The sequence below is a fragment of the Triturus cristatus genome, chromosome 2_1 (assembly GCF_964204655.1).
Source record: "Triturus cristatus chromosome 2_1, aTriCri1.1, whole genome shotgun sequence".
In the NCBI taxonomy this organism is placed as follows: Eukaryota; Metazoa; Chordata; class Amphibia; order Caudata; family Salamandridae; genus Triturus; species Triturus cristatus.
In genome coordinates this window covers 1,175,689,343-1,175,711,559 of record NC_140581.1, presented here as the reverse complement: position 1 = coordinate 1,175,711,559, position 22,217 = coordinate 1,175,689,343, and the positions used below count along the sequence as shown (strand labels likewise).

Sequence of the window (22,217 nt, the reverse complement as noted above, 5' to 3'; positions counted from 1 at the left end):
CAGCCCACCCTTTAGTTAGAGCCCTGAGTGGGAGCGAGCCTGCTCTTAATTGGAAATAGAGTTTCCGATCTCTGGGTTGGGTGATCAAATCCCAGTAGGGTTCAAGAGCTGGGGAAACCTTCGCCTCCAAAAAACAGCTGGTCATTGTAGGTGAGGCAGAATCATTCCAGATCCGATGGTATGTCCGTTCCCAGTATAGCATTTTTAGGGCTCTCTTTGAAGGGAACCCGGTAGCCACCAGATCGCTCCATAGTCCCTCCATACCCAGATCTATCATGGTTTCCCGGAGGTTCCTTAGCCACCCAATCTTATGGAATGTGTCGGCCTGTATTACATCCATAAGACCCATAGCATATGGGTGAAGCTCTGGGGTAGTCCAGAGTCTCCTCCAGTAAAGGACTGGGCGGAGTTTGGCTATGTCCTTAATTGCCTTCCTACCCAAATCGTACCGTAACGGGACCAAGGGGGTGCTCTGCGGGAGGCCGACTATATTGCGAAAAAAATTATTTTCGACAACTGTTAGAGATGATAATGTGTCGAAACCCCATAGCTCGGCCCCGTACAACACTGAGCTTAAGGCCTTTGCCTCATACACTTGGAGCAAAGGTTTAATAGGCCTAGTGAAAGATTTTTTATGTTCACCAATCAGGGTTCCTGTTATCTGCCTGAATTTCAATGTGGCCATTTCCAAGTGTCTGTTCCACTTATTATCATGTGTCACATGCATGCCCAAATAGACGAAGTTTTTTACTTCCTCAAGTTTCTGCCCACTCATAACAAACTTTCCTGCTCTATAACTCGGATGAGGATTAAAGGCCATGAGTTTGGTTTTGGTCACATTGACCTCTAGGCCATGATTTCTGCAGAAATCTTCAAATACTAACAATGCCCTTCGCATGCCACTCAGTGTTTTAGATACGATGAGGGTGTCGTCAGCGAACATCAATATTGGAGTGCTCATTCCAGCCAACTTGGGGGCATCGGTGTTAACTTGAGCCATATAGTCGACTATTCCATTGATGTACAGGGAGAAGAGCGTGGGTGCCATGGTGCATCCTTGGCGCACACCGCGCTCCACCGGAAACTCCGGGGTAATATCCCCCGGGCCTCCCCACTGGATTTTTGCAAAATTCGACTCGTGCAGTCGCCTAATTAAGGTCAAAAGTTCCAAAGAAAGGCCTAGCTTTTCAAGAGTCCTCCACAACTGCTCTCGGGGGACGAGGTCAAAGGCAGCTCTTTGGTCAACAAAAGCGACGTAGAGACTGCCTTTGCCTAATGTTACTACTTTCCAGTGCAGTTGAACAAAGCGGAACATCTGGTCCACCGTGCTGGTGGATTTGCGGAAACCCGCTTGAAAAGGGGAGAGTATCCTATTGTCTTTGATCCAATCCAGTAGCACATTCAAGACCATCCTACCGATGACCTTCTGGATTGTGTCAATTAGACTAATAGGTCTATGATTCCCTGGGAGAGATTTATCTCCCTTTTTGAAAATGGGAATTATAATTGCGCCCCCCCATGATTTGGGCACGGAAGCCCCTTCGGCCACAGCGTTGGCCACTAGTGAGATGTATTTGCTCCATCTGGGCTTGTTGTTAAGGAATAAATCAGATGGGACCCCATCCAGACCCGGTGCCCTCCCGGTGGCTACACAGGCCAGGGCTACTAAAACATCATTTGGGCTAAATGGACCATGCGAATAGAATTCGTACGACGTCAACCCCAGAGATTTGTATAGGGGGTTGCATGCGTATTGCGGTTTAAAATAACCTATCCAGTCCTCTTGGGTGACATGGTTAGATGGGCTGTCAGGCGTGCCACCTCTGTTCCATTTAATCACACTCCAGAACAATCTGGAGTCCCTGGCGTAGCAAGCGTCCTTCAGGTCAGACCAATACGATTCATCCCATCTTTTTTTAGCTTGGGCGAGACACTTCTTATATTGAAGCCTTGCTATTTGAATAATAGTCTTGCTCTTGCTAGAAAGAGCTTGCGCCAAGTTACCTCTGGCTCGTCTGCACTCCTCGTCATACCATCTTAAACGTTTGAAGAGTGGTTTTGTACCCTTCTTTGTTGGCTTATAGAAAAAGCTACGTAGTCCCTCAAAGAAGGACTCATGAAGACTAGTGACTTGGTCCCTAGCTTGATTGGTCACCAGAATATCTTCCAATTTTGCAGTGGTCTTTGCAAGCTCGTCATCGATATTAGCAATGACCTCGACATTGATCTTGACCTGGGGCCACTTAAGTCTTCTCATATCATTAGTAGGAACGCGGTCAGGGTGTCCCGATTGATGTTCCCCTCTCACCGTGTTACAATCCCCCCACCATCTATGGGTAACACAAATAGGGTTGTGGTCGCTCTCGCCTCTTAATACAACCACCATGTCAACAATATGCTTCCACAGCCTCCTGCAACAAAGAACGTAGTCAATCCTACTAGCCGAACGTCCGTTGTCAAAGGTAAATGCACCATTCCTGTCACCAGGGGTCCTTCCGTTCAAGGCCCTTAGGCCTTTCTCATAGCATAGTGCGTTTACCTGCACTGCTATCGTGGACCACCTTTTAATTGGACGGAGCGGCAGGGCAGGTATTCCCCATAGTCGATCTTCGGGATCAAGGCCCCATTCGGAGTCCGGATCTAGCAGGGGTTCAAATGTAACATTAATATCACCCGCGACAATCATATCCCTATTGCTCGAGTTTATTTCAATTAGACTAATCAGAATGTCCAATACCCGTGACCTTTTCCCTTTCGTCCCGCGGAGGTATAAGTTATAAATATCTAATGTATGCATTGAGCCAAAGGTTAATCTCACTAGTTGGATATCTGGGGAACCCGTATCAATCGTAACGGCCCTAGAGAATAGATCTTGGCGAGCCCAGATGGTTAGCCCGCCCATAGGTCGGCCTTTTGGGCCCTTGATCGCTGGAACATAAAAGTTCAGATAGCCCAGCAAAAACTGGGGCTCGCAGGACCATGTTTCTTGCAGAATGCAAACATCACAATTGTTAACAAATCCCACCCAGTCAGGGGAATCTAGTTTGGCCTTCATACCTGCTAAATTCCACGATAACAAAGTGCCTTGGCTATTCCCCAGCAATGAACCTTGGTGTGCAACAGTCTCCATAGAGTCACTCGGATTCCCACTCACACTACAAGGGCCTATTGGGCAAACCTTGGATGGAATGGGCACCCCTGGCGGACCAGGGTTGACAACATCATGGCCACCAGTAGCGTCGCATTCATTTGCCCTTTGAACTTTAGAGAGTGTATAGTTAGTTTTGCGGTGTGAGTGTCAATATCTAGGGGCTGTATCGTAAAAATGGTGTAGGGTGTGTGTCTCTATCCCTGAACTGGATCCGTAGGATGTGTGGTTCATAATGAACCTCGGGATTCGAGTATCTTCGAAGTTAACGATAATACAATCACCCACCACATTTTTAATACTTGAGCCCACCCAATTTACTCTTCTTGCAAATAAAATTCTCCCATTCAGGTTGTTTGGAATTGGCCTATTTATATTTAGCCAATGACTTACTTTATTTCTTAGCTCCTGAAAAGATTCAGTTTTGCCTACGGATAATTCTGGAACACCAGTTAAAACAACTACGTATGGGAGAGATTCTGGTGGTAAGTGAATTTGAGCCAAGGGTGGACTTGAGGGCTTTGCGGGGGTAACAAGATTAACAACTTCCCTCCCTTCCGCAGTGTGCTTTGGGTTATTACTCAGATTCCTTACGTGTCCCTCCCTCCCGCCCTGGCAACTGATGAGTATTAGCCGCAGAGTTGGTAGCGCTAGTTCCTAAGTCTGTAGTGGTTGATGAGGTGGATTTTCCAGAAGGGAGCGATGCATTATTCGAAGAGTTTGCAATATAGGGGCAACTGGCTTTAACATTATCTCTAGTAGACATTTTGACAACATTTTTTAAGGAACAAAAATTGTCCAAAATAGTTTGTTCCAGCCTGTCAACTTTTTCGGTGACTGATTTAACTCTTTCTAGAATTGGCAAAATTAAAGATCGGACAGCCTGTTCTAGCTGGGAAATCATGTCTCTACTATCGAGCAAAAAGGGGGTATTTGTACTAGCGTCCTCCCCATGTAGGCATTCCTGGATACGTGAAGTGTCTTGGATAGCTGAATTTTTACATATTTTAGGCATTTTTGCCTGCCTGGTGCGTACCATAGATTCACCCCTTTTCCTTTTAGAGTTGACTGGTCTAGAAAGTTTGGTCGCAGCTCTTGTCTGAGGGGGAGTTGGGTTGGCATTGGGTGAGACTATTGCTGACGCCGTAGGAATTCCATCAGACAAAGCAATAGCAACAAGCGACCTGTCCGAAGATGTTGATACGTTAGAGTGTGTTTCAGAGCCAGCCAACGGTGATGCATCCCTCCGAAACTGCGCCCTTAATTTGGTCGGTGACTTTATCTGGGCCAGTGTTCCTAGTGAGGAGCGTCTTGCGAGCATGGGATCCGTAGAAAGGCGCCTCTCAGTGATGGCGATTTCATGCTCAATTACCGAGACAGCTCGGGTTATAAATTGGTCCATAGTACCAGACACTGTTACAGGGGCTGTGGCGCGCTTCCCCTTCCCAGCCATGTTTAGCAGACCTAATGGAAACCTTACGTGTGTTATTGTTGGTGATTAGATCACGTGGGCGACGTAATTCGGTTAACAGTCCACCGTCACCTTACTTCAAAACTCTCACTGAAAGAGGGATAGCCCAGCCCAGCCTTGGCCAGCCCCGGACGGCCACAGACGGCCCGCCCTCTGCCCGGGCTCAGCCCGGCGTCGCCCGCGCGCGTCCCGCGACGCGGAGGCAGCGGCGTTCTTTTAAGCGCCTCGTGGCACAAACAGGACGTCCGCGGGACTGGTGGCGCTCAGGGTGCTGGGAGATGTAGTTTCTACCCTGTCCCCGCTCTGCAGCCGCTGGTGTGGATGGCGGCGGCGGGGGACTGGAGCACAGCAGGTAGGCAGCACAGGTAAAGGCAGCAGCAGGAAACTCCTCGTAGTGGCCAGTTAAGCACAGGAACAGGAAGTTTCAGCATTCTGTCCATCATCACTTTGTTTGCTTTGTTAACCACAAATTTACAAGCATGGCCTCCCTCTAGCCCCTTTGAAATGCCCAAGACCCTAAGATTATTCAGTATTAGCCTGTTCTCAAAGTCTTCCAACTTCCATTGGGTATCTGCCATTTGAGCTTCCAAAGCCTAGGTTGCTGTTTTCTTTATTGATGCCCTACCCTCAAGAGTCACAACTCTCTTTTCGACTTAACCCATTCTTGTTGCGAACTCCAAGCATGTTTTTGTGACCCTCTGAATAGCCCCTTGCACTAACCAGCAAACCGACTGAGTCTTACGGCTCTCAGCACAAGTCTCTTCCCTGTGACTCATTTTACTCTTACATATAGACTCAAAGGAGGCTCCTTCTGACTGTTTAGTCATCACACCCATATCACTCACACCACCCTGACCTCCTCCGATGGACGGTGAGGCAGAGTAATCCTAAAAAAGCTCCTTTGACCCAGTCTTAAACGTCTCCCCGTGAGCCAACTTCTTTCTCCAGACTGTGGTGACATCTCCCTGATGTTCATCATGGGTACTTACATCACTCAATAGGCTGTGACTTTCATCATCTGACCAGTCAGAGTGGTCTGTGAGTGAGAAAGATTTGTCCCCCGAATCAATATCCTGACCAAATTTGAGACTCTATGGCACAAGGTTGTGCTGTGATTGGCATACCATATTATCCTCCTGATTCACCCTTTTTTCAATTATTTCAGCCATTCCTGCAGAGGATGCCTCCTCCCTCTCTATCAGCGCAGGAACCCCCAACTGTCAAAGAAAATTGTACCTTGATCATGGATGGGCTCCTCAGAGCCGCCATTGAACCCTCTTTACAGAGTTGCCCCACTCGGGGCAGTCTTATCTCCATTATCCAAGCAGGCCGGGCTTTGTCTCTCCTGATGTCACTGCGGAAGTGCTTGTTGGAGATGCAGCCTTCATGGCTACAGCTTGCAATGGTTTTTCTAAAATAATAGCTCATGATTCTGACTTCCGTGCAGTTTCGGGCTCCCTAACCGGAGTCGTGCTGAGTAGGTCTGGGCTCTTCGTCTCTCTCATAGTTTTGACCCCTGCCTGTTCCAGCCTCAGTGAAGAGCCGTCCAAACGTGAGGAGCTGCCCCGACTTTTCACTGCCTTTGCCGTGTTCAGCAGAGGCATCCTCCTCTTTCTCTTCGCCTGATGGCGAGTGTCCAAAACTGCTGCCGATCAGCGGAAAGCTTGCCTGCCAATAGCCACCAGACGCAGTTAGCCCCCAGTAAGTCCTCGAAATAAAGAGTGCTGAAGGGCTCGCGGACTGCCAGGCAAATTAGCAGCTTGCCGCATCCCCCTGTCAGGATTAAGTAGACAGCGATTCACAAACAGTGGCCTGAGCGAGCAGAAAGGATATACTCAGTCACAATCGGCGGCCACCATCTTGCTCCTCCCCAAACAAAGCCAATTGCTTGTGACAAAAATAATGGGGAATTGATTGAGAGAGTGAGAGGAGACGCCTACATAAGTGATTCTCCTCCACATGCAATGCCAGATAGTCTGCATAACTCCATATGCCACTGCCATAACTAACAGGTAGATCTTTTTGATGTAGACCTCTAAAAGGGAAGAAATTGGCTTGCCCCTCACAGCCTTACAGACATTAAAAAAGTGAAGAGACTGCTTTCTTAAACTTAGCATACTTGTACCTGACATTTTCTGCCCATGATTCAAACAGTCATATATGAGACCCAAAAATGAAAATCTGGGGACACGCTCTAGTTGTCCCAATGACACAGTGTGTGCAGCAAATAGTGCTTAGGGCCTCATGCCATAATGAGAGACTTGATCAAATTAGTTGACAAGTTTAAATCTGACAAATTCAGAAGTAGAATGTACCAAACAATGCAAGGCATTAGGAGTCCGGGCAAGAAGCACATCATTGTCAGCATGTAAAATTAGAGGTATTGGAATTGAATTGGCGTAGAGGACATCTTGAGTAAGAGTACTCCAAAAAGTACTAAGAACCTCCATGTATCCACAATTTTCTTTCTACATTTTAGTCTCCTGTTTTCTCTTTTCTTTGTGATGCCTGATGGGTTTTGAGGTGGGTGGGCTGGGGCAAGGGGGATTTAGTGGGAGAGTATTTTGTTTCCTTTGATTAAACATGGTAGCAATAACTATTAACATCTGTATGGTCTCAACATCGCTCCCTCAGCTGAGGGACACTGTTCAATACACTGGATTCTTTGGGATATACTGAAGAGGAACTTTATTGCATGTTTTATTACTGGATATGTGTGAAATCCAATATAAAGCAAGCTTTGACAAAAAAAGAATAAAGTTTATTAAAAGAAAGTAAATACCGAAGCTAGCTTCGGTATAAAATGCTTGGGTGACGTATTCGATCAAAATGGATTTATGAACTTTGAGAAATTAAAAACTATATATAAGTTAAAGCCATGCATGCAATTTAAATACTACCAAATTCGAGACTATTTTATTCGAGGCATGAAATTGATAAATGTCACAGGCTCTGCTATTTGGGAACAACTATGTAAGGAGAACATAGAATCACTAATAAGTACCGGATATAAAACTCTGTGTACATTTAAGGCAGATGACTGTGATAGGTTAGCTGAAAATCTGGGATGTAAATTAGGGATTTCAGTTACAGCTAATACCATATCGCGAGCATTTTCTAGAATTAATAACTCGGTACATTCTTCTAATCTAAGGCTACAACAATTAGAACAATCTGTCAATTATATTATACACCAGAAAGGATATCAAGGTGGTCACCTCAAGGTTCTTCTGGTGAACGCACAAAATGCCCAAAGTGCAAATTACACGCAGCTGACCTAAAGCACATGTTCTTTCTATGCCCTCTACTAATAAACTACTGGCAGAAGGTAACTGAAGTAATCTCTGAAAAATTAGGGAGGACACTAGTTTTTTCAGTTACAGAGGTATTAACCGGAGCCCAGAGTACTGATGGTAGGCAAGCAGACTTAATATCTATACTACTGGTCAGTGCTAGGTTGACAATTGCTCGTGCATGGATTTCACCTATATCCCCATCGGTATTGGAATGGTGGGGATTAGTTAAAGAAACATACGATATGGAATTAGCATTAGCTAAAATAAGAGGTGTGCGTGCATTATGTAAATTTAACAAGATATGGCGACCTTTATTCTGAACTATTCATGTAAAAATACGTAAATAGCAATAAAATGTCTCTTTACTTGTTAGTTGAATAGACTTGGATGCTCTTCTCTTCTCATAATTTCTCCTTTTTTTTTTTTCTTTGGGGGGATAACATGTATTTTGAAAATAAGGATAATTTGTATATTTGGCTTGTATTACTAAGATTATGCTTTTTTTTTAAATCAAACTGTATGTACCAATCTCTCTGTGTTTTTACTTTTTCTTGTTGATAAAAATAAAAAGATTTATAAAAAAATTAAAATAGAAAGTAAATAATAAGGGGGCTAGCACACATCCTTGCCTCACATCACGTTGCAAAGTGAAGGAATCCGAGTTCACAGTTTGGTCCAAATCTGACAACAGGCGGACATATTCTGATGTAGATATGCCAAAAAGTGAACAATGGTGGAATCAATCTCTAATTCTAATAAAATATTCCATAGCCTGGCATGATTGACCTTGTCAAAAGCAGAAGACAAGTCCATAAAAAAGGTACAATGGACTCCTTCTAGCAAATGGAGGTCTAAACACTGTTCCATTGTACCTAGACTTTCCCTGAATCCATATTGACAAGGAGATAACACATTATTGTGTATCCAATCTCTTAAAAAATACCCTCCCCATTAATTTAACAGTGGAATCACTTAGAGAAATAGGAATGTAATCAGATTAAACAATAAGAATGACGTCACCTACATACCACTTTTTCACTCAATCTCGCATTCTCCACAAATCTGGACTCCAAATCCCTCAGGAAAAACAAAGTCTGTCCCTTTCAACTTGTGCAATTAATCAATCACGCATTTGTTAAGCGCTACTACTCACCCGTGAGGGTCTCAAGGCGCTGGGGGAGGGGGGTTTCGCAGGTTCCAGTCCATCAAGGAGGGGGTCTGTCGAAGAACCAGGTTTTGAGGTTTCTTGGGAAGATTGGGAGAGATGTGGTCTGTCTGAGGTGAAGGGCGTTCCAGGCTCTGGCCACGAGGAAGGAGAAGGAGCTGCCGCCTGATCTGGTCTTTCTGGTGCAGGGGACCACGGCACAAGAGAGCTGGGCTGATCGTAGAGTCCTTTGGGGTGCGTGGAATTTGAGTCGGCTGTTCAGGTATGCTGGTCCGGTGTCGTGGAGGGCCTAGTGAGTGGGGGTGAGCATCTTGAAGGTGACTCTAGATTCTATGGGGAGCCAGTGGAGTGTGCGCAGGTGCTGGGAGATGTGGCAGTGTCTTGTGAGGTTGAGGACCAGACTTGTAGCAGCGTTCTGAATGTTCTGTAGCTTGCGTGTGAGGTTTTCGTTTATTCCGGCGTAGAGTGTGTTGCCATAGTCAAGTCTGCTGGTGACCAGAGCGTGAGTGACGGTCTTTCTGTGTTCGAGGGGGATCCATTTGAAGGTCTTGCGTAGGAGGCAGAAGATGTGGAAGCAGGAGGATGAGACGGCGTTGATCTGGCGGTTCATACATGCCCTAAAGTGAATTGCTTCTTTTAGCAGGTTCTGCATTATATTACTGTATTCAGTTGTGGCTGGGCTTATATCAGCAAACAGAATCTTTTGACCTTGAAACAATAGTTCAATTTTGGTAGTCATAGCCCTTCATCAGAATCACTCCTTTTTTACACGGTTACAATGACCATGCTTTTACACTTCCTAGTGTCAATTGATCTTCTATCTTTCACAATAACCTGAGAGATCCCTCTAGTGCAACGGGGGCAGCATTTTGGAAGAGAAAAAACTTGACTTGCCCCAAACAATTTACATCACCTTTTGTCACAAGACAGCCTGGTATCCTTGCATTCCAACCACTTTGTGTATTTTCCAATTGTTGCGTCTGATCTTCGAACTCAATAATCACAGTTTGTACACATTCCAGTAGTGTCTGATGTCCAACAACTCAACATAAACTAAACTGCATTTTCAAAACTCTTTTGATAACACTTTTGTGTTCACCAGATTAAATGAAGACTCAAATGACAATTTGTCGGTGACTGCGTCCAAATTAATATGCATATTTTTCAAGGAGCCCATCAAATTTGCTCTCTTTTTCCAGGTCAGAAAGTCCCTCATTTTTCCTTTGGGTTGCTCTGGTTGTGGAAAACGATATCACCAAAAAACTTCACAGATGGTGCAGATTTTTTCAGATGCAGTGAGGAGGCATTAGATCCAAAGCATACTTCTTTGTATAGTCTACCTAATTCTCAAATATTTGTTAGATCATAGCAGTATTCTATGTGGATTTAAAAGAAAAGATATAGACTCTGCAGTGTGTGTGCTCAATTTAGTGAGACATGCTGTGATATTGGTCCATGAAAGGCACTACAATTGGGCTGGACTCCAGGTATGCTGAGGCTGGGATAAATTATCCCCTAGACAGGAGACAATTGCAGTTCCTACTAAATCTTCACCCAAATGCGCCTCCATGCTCTACCAAAGTGTTGCCTCTGTCTTATCTGTGAGACTCAAGATGTGCCTGAAGATGCGGCTTCCCAACGCCAAAAACACCTTAGCACACTTTCTCTCTCTGCCCTTAGCCAAGGTCACTCAGCAAGCGGAGGTCAAGTTCTTATATCTTATGCAAAGAGAATATGGCTGCATCTTTTCAGTGCTGGAGCTGCTTACCTCGTTCAATGAAGATGAGTCTGCAGACACACTGAGGCTTTGCCAATGATCTTCCATGGGTGGGGCTCTTGATGCCATGATCAGAGCAGGAAAAAGTGCAGAATATAGCGCTCATCATACTGCCCAGGTTTTAGATGCCCTGGTCGAAGTAGGTTAGAATTGAAGATGATAGGGCTCATCACACTGTGCAGGTAAAAAATGTCATCCTGCCACTCAAGTGACTAAGTACCCCACTATTTATTTCTCAATGTCATTCTCAGGTGTTCTAGGGGATGCTAGGAACTACGTATCCCACTGACAAGTTCTCAAATTAGGCAACTAAATGAAAAATATTGGAGCCAAACAGATTTCTTTTGATTTACAGTTTTTACAAATATACAGTTTCTCTACTGCACAGTAAGTCTTGCACATAAAATGAACAATGCAACAAAAACAATGATTGTGACATAATTTAATGATGCACACAAATGTTACACATGCGCCTGTAGAGGATACAACTACACTAAAAGGAAGGGGGAGGGGACACTACTGGTCCCTGTAGCCCTGGGCGCTGGAGGCGACCAGGCAGAAGGGTCCTCAGCTGCAGGGCACCATTACAGATGTTAAGGCCATGCTGGACCCTAAGGTGGATGCATTGATGGTGGAGATGAGTTTGCTTAGGGAGGATCAAGCAATTTTCTTTTATTTTTTATTATTGAATATAAACTCTAATCATCACATAGAATAATTCGATAACAGCTTGACTTTGTAACAGCAGACGTATCGTGTGTAACAGATATTTACTCATACAATCAAATCAGGTGTATAACTATTGTTTCTAGACATTTCCATTTCTACAGTCAGGGATATACATAAACCTCCTAGGTAAGCATTCCGTATCAACCAATTTTAAAGATAGAGTGGAATCCAATAAATCAGCACTAGGTGGCCTGCACCCCTCAATGATGGACATGCAATCTCAACTGAAGGTCTTCAGACAGAGGTGACTTTACGGCAGGATTGAGCAAACAATGCTGAAGGTAGATTGAGATGCAAAATGTTTGCATACTAGGGCTCCTTGAAGGGGCAGAAGGCCCCAACATGTACTTTTGTCTCTAAGACTGGTTGCTTAACACAGTACTTGAGAAGCGGAGGTCAACCTTCCTCTCTGAGGAAGGTGTACACACCCTCCCCATGACCGGTGGTAACATGGCATTTTAATTACCATGACAAGGACCACATCTTACAAGTTGCGTGCAAGAGGGGCCCCTGACAAGTGGAAAATAGCCCTGTGACCATATAACCAGATTACAAGGAGGATGTGAAATCCAAGTGTGGCTACTTCATGCCAGTCAAGCGCGAGCTTCGCCAGATAGGCCTCCGTTACTCCTTGATGTCTCCGGCCAACCTGCGTGTTCTAGACTCTGACCCGGTCTGAATCTCCGCATCCCAGGCAGAGGCCTGGGAGTAGTTGGCTTTGAAGGAAGTGTCGCCGCTGCCACAAGAAATGGCAAGCGCCAGGGGCAGGCAGCATGGACGTCGCCCCTGCCGACGGTGGCGCAACAGCTCACCTAGAGGCGAGCCATATGAAGGACAGGCAGTGCAAGAGCGGGAACTGGCTAACTGGAATCTCACCATAGACACACCACAGACTCCCCTGCCGGGTCAATGTCCTCACTTAAGGGAGAACAGACGAGCAGCGTGACGGATATCCCTTCAGAGCTCCAAAATGGACCAGCTCTGACCCTGATTACTGCTGACCTGGTGATCTGAGCGACAGCCCTATATCCTTTTGCTGTGACTGTTGGAGTATCAATGGGCAATGAATGGGGGTCTCAAATAGCTTCCACAGGGCAGGCGTGCTGAGTCCTTCACGCCTTCTTTACAACTGGATCCACTGCCCCATCAACATTGGTGGACTTTGATGGTTTGTTATTAGTCAGGGGCTTCTTTTTGCTTCGAACTGGCGAGGTTCAAACTTTTTAATGTTTTAACAACTAAAATTGCCCTTTAGGCCGAAATGTATTTGTTACCACACACAGTGATGTTTTCATGCTTTTTATGGCAAATTTGCAGAAATAGAGGTTGACTGACTGACCGATCGACTGATTGATTGATTGACTTGGGGAGGGGAATTGGGGGCTACTGTTTTTGTAGTTGTATTTATTTAATTTCTTGTCTGTGAATGATTGCAAAGAGGTTGCCAGAGGGAGATGGAGAGAATAAATATGAGTGGTTCAAGAGAGGGGTGGACGGGGAGAGGTAGTGCTTCAGCAATTCTTTGATGGAGACGTTTACAATTTTCTGTCTTGTAATGTGTGGGGGATGGGGACTCCTAGACGACATCAGGTATATTCATACCCAAGGCGCAGGCACATCCACTTTGCATATCTCAAGGAAAGGAACATCATCAATTGAGCTGTTGCGCTTTCAATGCCACTGGAGGAGTCAGGTGGTGGGTATTGTCTACTCAGCATACATAGGAGGGGTGCTGATCTGGGTGGTGCCCATGGTAGCCTTTCAGATTGTGTGACAAAGGGTAGACCAGGAGAGCAGACACATAGTAGTTGACAGCTGGACGGTGTGTCTATTGCTTTTGTGGCACTCTATGCACCCAACACGGGACAATCGAATTTCCTTGAAACCTTCACACCAACATTACTCTGATTTACAAGCCCCAAGCCTCAGGGGGATGGAGGGATATTAATTGCGTACTTGACCTTCACATGCATAGGTCCACTCCTCCGCTCTGCGGCACACAAGCGAATCAGAACAGTGCACTCCCTAGCTGATTGGCTGAGGCATGGTAGACTGCATGCTATCTGAAACTCTCTGAATCCCCTTGCGCGAGAATACTCCCATTTCTCGCTGGTCCAACAGCTCCATACAAAGAATTGATCTCCTTCTGGGCAACTCCGACATGTTCCACTTTGTTCAATTGGCTGAATATCTGGGTTGCAAGTTAGCGGATCACAGCCCTCTGCGTGTGGCGTTGAGTTGGGGTAGACGTCAGACCCAGATTCGTAAGTAGAGGCTGCCTAGGTACTAACTCCAGGGTACTGTGTTTCGATAGACTGGGAGCATGCATGTACTCCGATAGTTTGAACTTAACAAGGAAACCACATCAGATAGAGGGTGGAGTGGGACAGATTCAAGGTGGCCATGAGGGGTCTTTGTATTAAGACCGAATATGGTATAAAAGTGATCTTGCAGCCAGAGTTGACGGCGTCAGAGGATGCAATGCATGTGGCTGATATTCGCTCAAGACAGGGGAGGGTCAGAGCAATGCACTTACCTCTCCCAGGGCAGAACATTAATGGGGTCTTCTTCGATTATTACAGTGCCCTCTATCAGGAAGACGCGGAGTCAAAGAACCCGCACTAACAGAGTACCTGGACAGTACGATTCCCTGCCATAAGCCTTGGACATCCCAATGAAACTTGCCAAGGTTCGCCTAGCCCTAAAGAACAAGTTACTTACCTTCGGTAACGATGTATCTGTAAGAAACATTAGTTAGTTAGATTCCTCACCTTAGAATATCCCCAGGCGTCAGACTGGATCCGGAAGATTTTTTGTCAGCAATACCCCTTGCGCGTCGCTAGGCGTCGTCTGCGGCTCCGCGTCCGTCGTCGGCGTTGTGCGCCGGAATGACGTCGTCGGAGTACTTAAACGCCGCCCTCGCGCGCTGACGTCAGTTCTTGTACATAGCTTTCCGCGCCAGGAACGCAGAGCCATGCAAAGACCGACACTGGTGCCAAAAAGAAAATCTAGGGGCCTGAAAAGGATATCCTTAACCCTAGATGTCGGTTCGCAGAACGGGGAGGATGGGTGGGTCGGTGAGGAATCTAACTAACTAATGTTTCTTACAGATACATCGTTACCGAAGGTAAGTAACTTGTTCATCTGAAAGAAACAAGTTAGTTAGATTCCTCACCTTAGAATAGATACCCAAGCAATACTATCCCCGGTGGTGGGTCTGCGAACCAAGATCACACCAGAAAGTCCTGGAGGACAGAACGGCCAAAGAAGCCATCCCTCCGGACGTGGCTGTCAAGGCAATAATGCCTGGCAAACGTGTGTAGCGAAGCCCACGTCGCCGCCTGACAGATGTCCTGCAAAGGGACACCCCGTCCCAAAGCAGTAGTAGCCGCTGTGGCCCGAGTGGAGTGGGCGCGCAGCCCAACAGGAGGGTCCTTTTTTGCCAAGGAGTAGCAAATTTTGATGCACAAAACGACCCACCGAGAGATGGTCCGTTTGTGCACCGCTTTCCCCTTCTTAGCACCCACGTATCCAACAAAAAGTTGGTCGTCCACCCGGAACTGCTTTGTGCGGTCCAAATAAAAGGAGAGCGCACGTTTTGGGTCCAGACGGTGGAGCCTCTCTTCCTCTTTGGAAGGATGCGGAGGCGGAATGAAGGTGGGCACGGTGACAGACTGCCCAAGATGAAATGGAGTCACCACTTTCGGAAGAAAGGAGGGACGAGGCCGAAGGACAACCTTGTCCGGATAAACCGACAGAAAAGGAGGCTTTGAAGATAAAGCCTGGAGCTCACTCACCCGTCTAGCCGAGGTGATGGCTACCAGAAAAGCAGTCTTAAGCGTCAGCAGACGAAGAGGACAATTATGAAGAGGCTCAAAGGGAGCGCACATTAGAAATGTGAGAACAAGATTCAAGTCCCACTGAGGCATTACAAAAGGGACAGGAGGGAACGTGTGAGTAATGCCTTTTAGAAAGCGTGTAACCACAGGGGACTTGAAAAGAGAAGGCTGATCAGGAAGCTGCAAGAAGGCAGAGATGGCAGCAAGATAACCTTTCAGGGTGCCCAGGGCAGAGCCCTGCCGGGCCAAAGAAAGAAGAAAGAGGAGAACCTCAGAAAGAGGGGCGGAAAGGGGATCCACAGCCTTTGCTGTGCACCATGCCACAAATTTGTTCCACCGGCAGGCGTATACCGACTTTGTGGAGGGACGCCTGGCTGCCAGAATGATATCACAGACTTCAGGAGGCAAGTCAAATGGCATCAACTGTCGCCGCTCAATCTCCACGCATGGAGGTGGAGGCTGGACAGGTTCGGGTGGAGGACCGTCCCCTGCTGCTGCGACAGAAGATCCTCCCGAAGGGGCAGACGTATCGGAGGATCGGTCAACATACTGAGTAGCTCGGGATACCAGTACCTTCGTGCCCAATCCGGAGCCACCAAGATGACTTGGGCCCGGTCGTGCCTGATCTTCTTCAGCACTCTGGGCAGAAGTGGTATAGGCGGAAAGGCGTACAACAGACCGCAACTCCACTCGTGACGAAAAGCGTCGGCGAGCGAGTGCCGCCTTGGAAATTCCAACGCGCAGAACTGCTGACATTGCGCGTTCTCTTCGGTGGCGAATAGATCTAACCAAGGCTCTCCCCACTGCTGAAAGAGACCTTGCGCCACTTCGGAGTTCAGACGCCTTTCGTGATCCATCATGCACCGGCGGCTGAGTTCGTCTGCTCTGGCGTTCAGAGAGCCCGCCAGATGTTGAACCACCAGGGTGACGCCCTGGTGTTCCAGCCACGTCCAGAGGCGCAGGGCCTCCTGACAAAGGGTCCACGACCCCACCCCGCCCTGTTTGTTGCAATACCACATGGCGGTGGTGTTGTCCGTGAACACCTGCACGACACTTCCCCGGACAGAGGGAAGGAAGGCTTTCAGTGCAAGTCGGATCGCTCTCAACTCCAACAGGTTGATGTGGAGACGAGACTCCGCCGGAGACCAGAGGCCTCTGATCTCCGCCTCTCCCATATGGCCACCCCATCCCAGGAGGGACGCGTCCGTCACTACGACATGCTCCGGTTGGGGAAGGGAGAGGCTTCTGCCCATGACCCAATCGCGGTCCGTGAGCCACCACTGCAACTGCTGTGCAGTGCCCTCCGAGATCAAGACATGGTCGGACAGGTTGCCGTGATGCTGGGCCCACTGAAACTTCAGGTCCCACTGCAGAGCCCGCATGCACCGCCCGGCGTGATGCAATAGTAGGATGCAGGAGGCCATCAGCCCCAGAAGCCGCAACACTAGCCTGACCGAAACCCAGGATTGAGGCCGAAAGATGGGAATCAGGGCCTGTATATCCCGGACCCGCTGTTCCGGTGGATAGACCCGGAATTGTGCCGAATCGAGAACCGCTCCGATGAAGAGGAGCTTCTGAGAGGGACTCAGGTGTGACTTCGGCACGTTGATGGAAAACCCCAGCAAATGCAGGAGATCCGCCGTAGTCTGGAGGTGGGAGACGACTGCCTGGGGCGGGCCCGCCTTCAACAACCAGTCGTCGAGATAGGGGAAGACTGGAACCCCCGATCTGCGCAGATGAGCTGCGACCACCGCCATCACTTTCGAGAACACCCGAGGGGCACTGGTGAGGCCGAAGGGGAGCACGGTAAACTGAAAGTGCTCTTGGCCCACCATGAACCGCAGGTAACGCCGGTGGGCCGGCAGGACGGGGATGTGGAAATATGCGTCCTGCAAGTCCAACGCTACCATCCAGTCTCCGGGGTCTACGGCAGCTAGAACCTGAGCCTAAGTCAACATCTTGAACCTTTCCTTCCGGAGGAAGGCATTGACGTTCCGGAGGTCCAAGATAGGGCGTAGGCCCCCTTTGCCCTTCTTGGGAACCAGAAAGTAGTGGGAATAACAACCACGACCTACTTCTGGACTCGGAACGTGCTCGACGGCCCCTTTGGCCAAGAGGGCCGAAACTTCCCCGTGGAGAAGATTCAAATGATCCCCCGAGATACGGTGGTGCTGCGGTGGCATGGCTGGAGGGGTCGTCTGGAAGGGGAGGGAGTAGCCCCTTCGGACGATTTGCAGCACCCACCTGTCCGATGTGATGGACCGCCAGTGGAGCAGGTGATGGCGAACTCTGCCGCCCACTGGCGTGGAATGGGCCTGAAAGCTCGGACTAGGAAGGTTTTGAGGCGGATGCTGCCGGGGTGGATGTGGACTGACCTCGTCGTCCTCCAGAACCGCCTCGGCGGAAACCACGTCCGCGACCGCGCGCAGGTTGGTTCTGCGGCTGGTGGCTAGGCGTACGTGAGGAGGCACCCCTTCCTTGGCCACGAAAGGGGCGAAAGGCGGAAGTTTGCGACCGCGGGGCCGAGAGGCCCAAGGACTTGGCCGTAGCCCGGGAGTCCTTAAAGCGATTCAGCGCACTGTCCGCTTTCTCGCCAAAAAGGCGAGTGCCATCAAAGGGCATGTCCATGAGAGCGCTCTGGACATCACCCGAAAATGACGTGGACCGCAGCCAGGCGTGACGTCGAAGCGCCACTGAGGTAGAAATGGCCCTACCCAGCGAGTCCGTGGTGTCAAGCCCACATCTTATAGCATGTCGCGCGGCATCCCTCCCATCGGCCAGAGCCTGGGTAAGTCGTGTCCGGACCTCCTCCGGACACAGGGGCAGCGCGTCCTCCACCGCATCCCACAGAGAGTGGGAATAACGGTCCAAGAGACAAGCGGTGTTCAAAGACCGCAGGCCCAAACTAAGGGAAGAGAACAGCTTCTTGCCAAACTGCTCTAGTCTCTTGGAATCCCGGTCCGGCGGGGCGGTCGGGAAAGAGGATTGGGAGGTGGAGGCCTGGATAACCAGGCTCTCAGGGGTAGGGTGTTGGGACAGAAAACTGGGGTCGCCCGGAGCAGGGCGGTGGCGCCTGGCGACGTTCCTGTCCACAGGAGGAACTGTGGAGGGCTTGGACCAGGTGCCCTGTAGAACGTCAGTGAGGGCCTCATTGAACGGCAGCAGAGGCTCAGTGGAGCTTGCTGCAGTCTGAAGCACCTCAGTGAGGACGTTCGTCCTCACAGCCACGGCAGGTAGCTCGAGCCCAAGGGCTGCGGCCGCCTTGCGCAGCACCACGGAGAAAGCAGCACCCTCCTCCGACGCCACAGTCGGAGGAGAGATGAATCCAGTGTCTGGCGAGGTATCCAGACCACTGGCCTCCCCCAGTTCATCTGCCCAGTCCTGGGACAGTTGGGCCTGAGCGGCCATAGGATCCTCGGATCCCTCCCAGTAGTCCCCATCATCCGACTCCTGGTGTAGAGGAGAAAGTAACGGAGCCGGGCGGTAGACAAAATGTGTCTCTAGCGGCGTCGATCTCGGCGTCCATCGACGCCGGACCGGCGCCGGGCCCGGAGCGGGACTGAACTGGGGCACAACGTCGAGCGGAGTCGACGTCGGGGGTGGTACCGGTGTCGACGCCGGCGGAGGAGGCGTGACGAGGTCGACCGGCGTCGACGGGGACTCGAGAACGGGTCCCTCGGGCGCTTGCGGCGTCGAGGCCGGAGCCGTCAATGGCGCCGGGGCCACCGGCAGGCAAGGCAGCCCAGTCGGGTCCGCGGGGCCCGAAGGGGCACCAGCGGGCGCCGACGGCGGAGCCAGGTTCCTCATGGCCGAGAGGAAGGCACTGACTTCCGCCGGCGTCGCGTCAGTCCCAGGGACCGGAGGGTATGGGGACGTGCGCGGCACCTGCGGCTCCGCCGGAGCCGCGGGGGTGGAACCACCCTGACCCTCGGCCGAGTCGCGCGACCGGCGAGGGGAGTCCGAAGAGCGATGTCGCCTCTTGGACTTCTTGGAATGCTTCGACTTACCCGAAGACTTGGATCCCGACGACCGATGGTGACGTCGGCTGCGGCTCCGCGACCGATCCTTGGACCTCCTCCTGGACCGGGATCGAGCGACGCGCGGAGCCGAGTGGCGGATCTCGAAAAGCTTACGGGACCGCTCCCGTCTAGCCTTCGAGGTCAGGGCCTTGCAGTCGGAACACGACTCCGTGTCGTGGTCGAGGCCCAAGCAGTACAGGCACCGGCGGTGATGGTCCGTAACCGACATCAGGCGGTCACAGTCAGCACAGGCTTTAAAACCAGGCATCCTACCGGCACCGGAGTCGATTGACAGGATCAAAAAGGATCAAAAAACTAGTCAAAAATTGACTAAAGGGGTAGCTCTCCCGGATCTGCGCTTACTGGCGCGGAAAAAAGAAGAACTGACGTCAGCGCGCGAGGGCGGCGTCTAAGTACTCCGACGACGTCATTCCGGCGCACGACGCCGACGACGGACGCGGAGCCGCAGACGACGCCTAGCGACGCGTAAGGGGTATTGCTGACGAAAAATCTTCCGGATCCAGTCTGACGCCTGGGGATATTCTAAGGTGAGGAATCTAACTAACGTGTTTCTTTCAGATCCACATGGCACACAATAAGACCCCAGGGACTAATAGACTTCCCTGTGGAGTTCTACTCGACATACCGCGCCATGCTTGCCATGCAGATTTTACAACTGTTTAATCAGCTAAGTCAGCCGGCACCCTCCCACCAACACTGCAGAAGGCAGTGATGTGGTACTTCCAAACCCTGAGAAGAACCCATTGGAGGTGCACTCTTACCAGTCACTGTCACTACTCAATAAAAACTGTAAAGTCCTGGGGAAGATTGTTCTGAGTCGTCTGCTGCCGTACATCAATAATGTGGTGCACCTGAACCAAAATTACTTTACTCCGGGAAGAAACAAGTTTTTTAAATCTTCGCCAGTTGTTCGGCCTCGCAGAAGAGCAATCACCCGAGACGCCACCTGGCGTGGCACTCTCGTTAGATACTGAGAAAGCATTTGATTGGATGGGTTGACCTTACATTCGTGGGGTTATGCGAAGCATTGGGCTAGGCGCGCCACACTACGAACTGTAATATGCAGTGGCCCATTAGGTGGCTTGGAATAAGCCCCACGCCTGGGCAAGCTTGAGTCATCAGACATTTGGGCAGGCAAGATATCCTGGGCTGACTGATGGACCCCAGACTGGATACGAGGCAGATGGGCATCTGATTAGCGTGGCTAACTCCTCCTGGGATCGACATGTGACCCAGCGCAGTGGCCCAATTCCACATGCCCCGTTCCCTGCTGTTGTGGGTACTCCTGGGATTTCACAGGATTGCTGATAATCACGATGTGGATGCATGGACAGTTGTGAGTGTTGTCATGCTGGGTTATCTATATAAACACAAACTTCTGATGCCCTTCCAAGATTTCCCGGGACAAAGATGAGTTTCATGAGGGGTCAATTCCTGACGTACAATGCTTTGATAGCAGCTATTGGGGCTGTGTGGAGACTGGACCGTACTGAACAGTCCACGTCCCCGGCTCTACGAATGTTATTACGCCATGGCTTTGGTAGTCAAGAGTTAACACTGCTTTATAGCAGATTGTAAGAACCTCATGTGCAAACCTGCCGGGTTTTACGGGACAAACGGGCTCAATCTACTGGTCAGGAGTTGATGGACAAACAGTTCAACCAAGTGCTAGAACAAGTATGTGGGATCTCTAGGAACTCCCATCTGAAATTTATTTACATCCACCAGACCTACCTGATCCCTATCCGCCTTAACCATATCTTTCCGGGTGTCCCTCCAAGATGCCTCTGTGCAGACGCGGATTTTTATCATATGGTATCGGACTGCCCCAGATTGGCTGATCAGTGGTGGGAGGGGGTGTGACGACTTGCGCACGGTCAGAGATTATGGGCCCAAACTGCAGTGTGATTCACTTCATGGTCTGCTGGGACAGACTACCTAGACAGGCAAGAATAAGTATATTGCTAGATTCATTGACTTGGCATTCGTTCTCCTGAAGGGCCGTATCACCATCACCTGGAAGTCTGCTGTGGCGCCGTTACTGTACTTCTGGCTGAAGGATCTTCTTAAATGGGCATCCGCGGAGACAACAATATGGAGATCATTGCCTATGACTCTGGGGAATCATCTTATCTCTAGATGCCTAGGAGTCATACATTGTTGAGTTGTTGGTCAAGGCAGATGAGCAACCTCCCTGAAGAGATGGGGGTTAATCTCTCAGCGGCCGCCTTTAGTAGACTGGTATGGCAAACACCTACGTGTGGTTCCTACAATCCCAATCTTTTAGTTCCCGGTGGGGTCCTTCACCTAAACCACCCCATGTAGATATATGCACAACAGCACTGGAGTGGGAAGTAGACTGCCTCCAATATGCCCCCATCCATTCCAGAAATCTTGATACTGCATGATTGGATTGTTAGTCTCTTCTTCCCTCATCACCTGACACATGCCACACTGAAATATTGGCACCTGTTGCCCCAAAGGGCGTCCTCATTTCCACAGACACTGACTTTTCTCTTTTCTTTAATTACTGTTGCTACAATATAGCTCCTTCCTGATGTTGCTAACTGAGTCTTTTAGGTACCATAAAGTTCTTCTTCCATCCTTATATGGCTGTGATTAACGGCGCCACCGTCTGTCAAAACTGTTTATCAAATGTACTATATCCTGCCGAAAGTCTTTTTTCATTGATCAGTGACAGTTCGTGTACTGACATCGTCCTGTATTACACAATTATGGATGGATTCCTGAC

General features: G+C 49.3%; 1 protein-coding gene across 3 annotated transcripts in view; it reads right to left on the bottom strand.

Moving 5' to 3' along the window:
• GAK (cyclin G associated kinase) overlaps positions 1-22,217 on the bottom strand; it is a 1,898,577-nt gene that overhangs the window by 794,289 nt on the left and 1,082,071 nt on the right. The window lies entirely within an intron of this gene.